General features: G+C 46.5%; 1 long non-coding RNA gene across 1 annotated transcript; it reads left to right on the plus strand.

Annotated features, from left to right (window-relative positions):
- Positions 1-2408: 2408 nt before the first annotated feature.
- On the plus strand, positions 2409-6614 carry LOC117803747. The gene is made up of 3 exons (XR_004627793.1): positions 2409-4403; positions 4611-4804; positions 5222-6614. It is a non-coding gene; the product is annotated as an uncharacterized LOC117803747 (long non-coding RNA).
- The last annotated feature ends 69 nt before the right edge of the window (positions 6615-6683 follow it).

A 6683-nucleotide genomic window follows, 5' to 3' on the forward strand; every position in this document is an offset into this window, starting at 1 on the left:
AGGACATGCTACCCCAAAATATGGCGCCTTGACATATTGACTATTTTAAACTGAAGGAGTTTGAGAAAATGGCAGAAGCAGCAAGGACACTCTGACCTCCCAACCCTCCTTTCCCCCCTGAAGCAGCACCAGACCCTCCTGTGGGATGCCCTACACCTGGAGGCAAGGAGCATCCTTATCCCGGAAGAACGAGGGACTTTGAGAAGGATCCTAGCAAACAGGGCTTGCTAAGCTTCCCCTTGTTCACTACACTTACCTCACTCCTCAGTCTATCATATTTCTTCACGACAGCTCACTCTTCATCAAACCTGGGATAAAAATACTCAGGTCTAGCTGTTTCTTCAGGTCTTCGGTTCCTTATGAAGGCTCCCATGTTGCATAAAACTTATATTAAATAAATTTGTATGCTTTTATCCTACTAATCTGTCTTTGTCAGTTTAACTTTCAGATCCAACCAGGGACCCAGAAGCGTTAAGGAAAATACTTTCTTACCCTGCAACATCAGGGGGCAGTTCCGTCACATTCCCAGCAGAGCACCCTGCCCAGAACTCCTCCCTGCGGGGCGATAGGGGAACGGAAGCCTCCTGCTCTTCCCTCGATGATGCACCTCAGTAATTCTTCCCCCAGTGATGCCTCTTGCCTAACCCATGCTGTGTGGCATTATGGAATTTCTCCCGAACCCTGACACGAGATCAGGGCTGACCACAAAGAGACCCGTCCTGCACGACAGGTGACCAATCAGTCCTGAAGTCCTAATCCCATAGTAGCTGGTCTTTGAATGAACTGGAACTGGCAGCTACAGAGTGCAGTGTTTTTCCTTCTCAGCTGTCCCGCTCCAACAGACCCCGTCGACCAATTCTAGGAGAGCTCTGGATGAAATCGCAGGCAAGTTCTGTCATCTTTCCGGTGACTGTCACATAATAAAAAGTCCGCTCCAGCTGACCTAGCTTCAGGGCTGGGGAGACACAATGGAAGTTGCTGTCGCCACCCCCCTCCTACTCCCCATGGTGGCAAGTCTTTCCAGCAGCTCCACACCTTAAAACAGAGAGTAGAAGGTGATGGATTGAGCCAAAAGCAGCATCCTACCAAAATCCTGGGGGTCATAAGAAGATACAAGGGTGAGAAGCAGCTTTCTGGACTGGATAAAACCAAGCACCATGGACCAGATCATGTCCACAGGGGTGATTAATCAGAATAAGCCGAAGGGTGTACAGCTGAATGTTAATCAAACCGCTTCCTTCTGGTAACAGACACTGAGTGGGGAGCATTTCCATTTGGGTTCCTGAAGCCCGCCAAAATGGGAAGGATAAAGAAGGATTCCTGTATGTGGTACACGCCTCTCAGGAGACATTCAGAACGAAAAGGCTCATGTAAGCCTGGCAAAATGAATCTATTCTAGAATCTTTTAAACCCTTGCCAAGGATAACAGGAATGCTACCAACTGTGACTGATCAATTCGCCTAATCACAGGTTATCAAAGCGTAGTGTTCCCACCTAAGGGTTTTAGGAAGTTGCTTTGGTATTTCAAGCGGAAAAACTGAGTTCCAAATAAGCACATTCAGCTTTGGAGAAACTACATTATTTAGCCTAGGCTCTCTTGTTTTCAAAAGCATAACCCCCCAAACTCATGTGCCACAGTAGTTGGCACAAATCAGGATATATAGGGATGTATATAAAAAAAATCCTGACTCTGAATAGCTGTTCAAGTTTCCTGATTCCTTATAGGAAATTTACCAAAAGTTAACTTTCTCCCAGTGTTAGCAAGTTCTTATCTAGTTTGTTCTCTGAAATGGTAACACATGGAAAGCAAAAAACAAGAAACAACAGGCGCTCCTAGGTGGCTCAGTCGGTTAAGCCTTTGACTCTTGGTTTAGGCTCAGGTCTTGATCTCAGGGTCCTGGGATTGAGCCCCATGTCGGGGGTGCTCAATGTGGATTCTGCTTGGGCTTCTCTCTCTCCCTCACCCTGCTCACATGTGTGCTCTCTCTCTTTCTAAAATAAATAAAATATTAAAAAAAAAAAAAAAAGACACCAAAAAACAAGAAACGACGACGAAAGCACTGCTTAAGAGAAACCTTGAAAAATTTATAATTTTGGTCTTGCTTCTAAAAAGTCCCAGAGGTAAAGGGAGTAGCGTTTGTTCTGCTTTTGCATTTTTCTAAGAACTCAGACTAGTGCCTGATTTGGTAAGTAAAACAAGCAGTTTTTATCAGATTCATCAGTGGTGGAAACCACAGTTTACCAAAACTGAAAGTATTGCAGTTCAGATGCACTCTCATCCACCTTTTGCGTTAAATCTGTACATAATTCATGTTATGTGTTAAGTGAGTGACTAAAATATGTTATTAAAACATTGTCATATGTTTCAGAGTACTTCAGTAGTTACCATCAGATGAAATGGCCGCCACAATCCCCCCACCCTGAGTTCATGTCATTGTGAAGTAAATGCTGCAAAAGGAGACATAGGCTCTTTATGTTAACATTGAGAGCTAAAGATCCTTTAGGTTCGACCTAAACAAAGAACTTACTGTTTCCTACTCTTTGCTGGGGTTCTCTTGACTCTTTTCATGGGAGTATCACAGAAAATCCACAGTATTGTCGTGTTAGACTATATCCGTAGCAGGTCAAAGCTCCTGCTTGTGTATTGAGGTGTGCAGAGAATACCCCCATCTGTTAATGGGCTGTTTACTGTAATGGAGGGGGAAAGGCGATGGCCCCAGGTATCAGCACTTGGTGGATCATATGGGGACCCCCCCACCGCCTTTCACATGCTCTTCCTACTCTCTGCCACACGGCTAATATTTATTACATCTATTTTTTACACTAGGTAACTTCTTAATCAGCCTGTCTTACTTAGATTATATACATCACTATATCTGACCCTCTTATAACTACTGTGTGAGCAATAAGCTTCCAATTAGAAATACTGCCTTAAAAAAAAAAATACCATGCTGAGAAGGGTGACCTAGATCCTGCATTAGTGGGTATCACTTCTTTAAAACAATTACATTTTTAATGAACTAAGGTGAATAAAGGCACAACTAAAAATTGTCTAAAAAGAAAAAAAAATAGTAAGTCCAGTCCAGGGTAATAGTGAAACTCAAAAGTCCCTACCAATTTAAAACTCTTGCCTTGCCTGCATCAGGCCTACTTGGGCTGAGAAATCTGCAGTGGAGAGAGTAATTTAGCTTTCAGATTCTTCTGGAGTGTTTGTTTGACCTCCTTCCCGCCACTTGGACACTGTGTTGGGCACCCCTGGGGATAAAGCACCCGAAGACTGGCAATTAGAGGGAAGAAGCAGAAAACATTTAAACTGAAAGGGGCAGCTGCACGCTTTTGAGGTGTCCCTGGGGCGTGAGGAAAAACTAGAGATAGCCCTATTGCACTGGAATTCCTGGGGGATCTTTGGAGATCCCCTATTGCTGCTGGCTTACCTGACCGTTTGGGGGACAAGTAATACCTTTTCCGGGTATCTGTTTGTGAGTCCCTACTAAGTTCCAGGTTCCCAGGGGGAGGTTCATCAGTCCTTGGAATCCCTCCCCAGACCCCAGCCTCCTACCAGGTTGTCTGTTTGGATGGGGGTTCCTCTCGAAACGACCCAATCCGGCTGCCTCCCCATGTGGCCGGCCCACAGGATGCCCGAGTCATCCTTGCCCAGCCACACTGTGAAAGTGCAGGCTTCTCCCAAGCAACCCCTCTCCTCCTGCCACTGCTGCCAGGCAGGGCCACGGCCTCCTGGTGTTAGCTTCCCAGGCAGGAGGCCCAGGATAGTTCCAATGACTCTCGACCGTCAAGGCTACAAGTTCAACGTGTCCAAATGTGGTGTTCTCTAAGCTCCTCTCATTAGCTTAAAGTGAGTTGGAAACCACCACCACACCCTGTTTTGAGGAGCACAGTACCGTTCTGTAAGAAAATCCTCACAGAAGGCTCTTCAACCTCCCAGTGACCCTTCGCCGTCTTTTTTATAGTCTGAATGGGTGATGGGCTAATGCTGGTAAAACTATTTCACAATCTCTTTCCCTGGCTGTGTGTAGGCGATCCACTACCTTGCTTTGGAACGAGGGAGTACTTGGCACTTACTGCTGTTTTCCTCCAAAATTGGGTCCTCTGCTGAGGTTTCAAGACAAAAAGAAGAGTCAATTGTAACACCTCGTTATACTTTATGTTCTCAATTCTTAGATGACATCTTTTGCAACACTGTCTATGTAGTTAGAGGTTTTTTTGTTTTGTTTTTTGTTCGTTTTACTATTACTCAACAGCTGGAAGATCTCTGAACAATTCCATTTTTTTTTTTTTAATGTATGAAGAGTTTTGAGTGGCTGGGGAGAGAAAAGCATACTGTGCTGTGTGTATGACTGACAAGGAGATGTACCTTCACTTCAGGCTCTCAGAGTCTCAGGGGGGTGAGTCTGCCATTAAATACAGAAAACGCATATTTCTTACATCTCTCTGCTTATCTCCATCCTCACAGCCCACCTTAGCTTTAGACCCCATTCTCTCTTGCCTGTATGGGGGATAATCCCTCCGCGTAGTAATCTGAGTGACAATGTGTATCCCTTCCTCTGCTCTCACCAAACTGTTTCTAACATATGACTATATTTGTTTCCTAGCGTTGCAGAAACAAATGACTGCAAAGATGGTGTTTCTAAACAACAGAACTTCGTTGTCTCATGGTCCTGGAACCCAGAGGCCAAAATCAAGATGTCCTCAGGCTTGGTTCCTTCCAGAGGCTCTGAAGAAGAAACCACCCAGGCCTCTCTTCCAGTTGCTACTGGCTCCAGCAAGTTTGGACATTTGGTGGCCGGTAGAGACATCATTCCAAACTCCGTCTCCATCTTCACATGGCCTTCTCTGTGCCTCTCTGTCTCAAATCTCCTCCTTCTTGCTCTTATGAGGACACTGGTCGTTGGACTTGGATCCACTATCTAAGTCCAAAACTATCTCATTTCAAGATCCTTCATTTACTTAGGTCTGCAAAGACCCTATTTCCAAATAACGTCACATTCATAGCTACTAAGGTTAGGACTTGGTTGGGTCTTTGGAGTTGGGGGGAGCACCAGTGAGCCACCTGCCATAACAAAGGGCTTCTCCCATACAGCCTTCCTTCTCCTCTTTACTCAGCATTCACCATCCGACCCCCAAACAGAAAGGCTGAGAACGCTTCTGAAAGACTGAGATATACACTGGCAGACTGTTGTTGTTGTTTTTGTTTTTTGCACAGACGATGTGAATGAGAACGGGGAGTAGAGAACACGGAGTAGAGAAGCCTCAGTCCTGGAAGGAGGAGCATGAGACAGCACGTGGAGGCCGACTCAGCGAGAGCCAACAGCTACTAGCAGGAGACTCCTCCCGAGTAAGCAGCAATCGATGTAAGCTGGTCCTCAGCCGTGCTCTGGAAACCCTGCTGGTACACACACAGACATGCACACACACCACACACATGCCAGGCATACACACCTCCCACCCCAGCCCCCCCCACACCACATGTGCCACACACACACTATCCCCCCCCAACACATACACCGCACTTTCACACATACCACAAAACTGACTATACCATGACCCTGGGCTGGAGGTAAGGCCCGCGGACACTGACGGTGTGATGATGACAAGAAGAGAAAGTCTGGCTCCTTGGCCAAAGTGAAATTCACACCGTGTGTGCCTTAATAACTACCAAGAGGCCCTCCCCTCCCTGATCTCCTGGCTTCCCATTTATTCCACAGTGTCCTATAGTGATCTTCCTAAAAAATCAAATCTGACTTCAGTGTCAGTCTGGTTTCAACCTGTCAGGAGCTTCTCAGAACCTTCAGAACATAATCCTGTCAAGTTCTAACCACACAGACTACTCGCGGTTTCCCTGAATACTACAAGCACATGCCGCCACCACACCCCTGCACACGCTGCTCCTTCAGCCTGGGGTTTGCTTCCATTTTTTTTCACCCCTCACCCACACCAAACCTGCATCTACTCATCGTGAGCAGCTCTGTCCTTCAGGTGTCAAGGGAGGTGGGCCATTTGGATGAGCAGCACAGTGTGCCCCGACTGACCATCAGCCTGCGAGTTGGTCCAAGGTCCCAGCATCGTGGTGTGCACACTGTTCTGGGAAGCCCTCCCCGCACCAAAGGCTGGTTTCCTTGCAGCTGCCCTGTGCACACATGTGCCTGACATCCTGTGCACGTTACTACCAGCCCTCATCCCGCTGTTCTGAAACTATCTCCTCCAGGAGACCGTGGCCCCTCGAGAGCGGTCATCTGGGCCTATCTGTTGTGTTCATAGTGCCTGGGACAAAGTCAGTGTTTCTTACGGTTAGCTGCCTGGAAAGGGAGCGATAACCTCCCAGCTGCTTCCTTGTTCTCCACCAGGTAAGTTTCCTGTGGGGCAGCACTAGGGAGAATTGCAGCCGGTCCCTGCGGCTCAGCTCCTTGGACTCCAGCAGTGGAGGGTGAGTCAGCGTATCGACGTTCTGTGACCTTGATCCAGCCCTAGACACCAGTGCCTACACCCACAATTCCGGATGACTGTGTCCCTTAAGATAATTACAGTGTGCTTTAAAAAATTATTATTATAGAGATACTAATTGTTTATTATAAAAAATTAGGAAAACACAGAAAAGCCAGAAGGACTACTTACATCCCTATTTAAAATTTTGTTATATTTATCTCCAGATTTGGAAAGGTAATTCT

The sequence above is a fragment of the Ailuropoda melanoleuca genome, chromosome 1 (genome assembly GCF_002007445.2).
Source record: "Ailuropoda melanoleuca isolate Jingjing chromosome 1, ASM200744v2, whole genome shotgun sequence".
In the NCBI taxonomy this organism is placed as follows: Eukaryota; Metazoa; Chordata; class Mammalia; order Carnivora; family Ursidae; genus Ailuropoda; species Ailuropoda melanoleuca.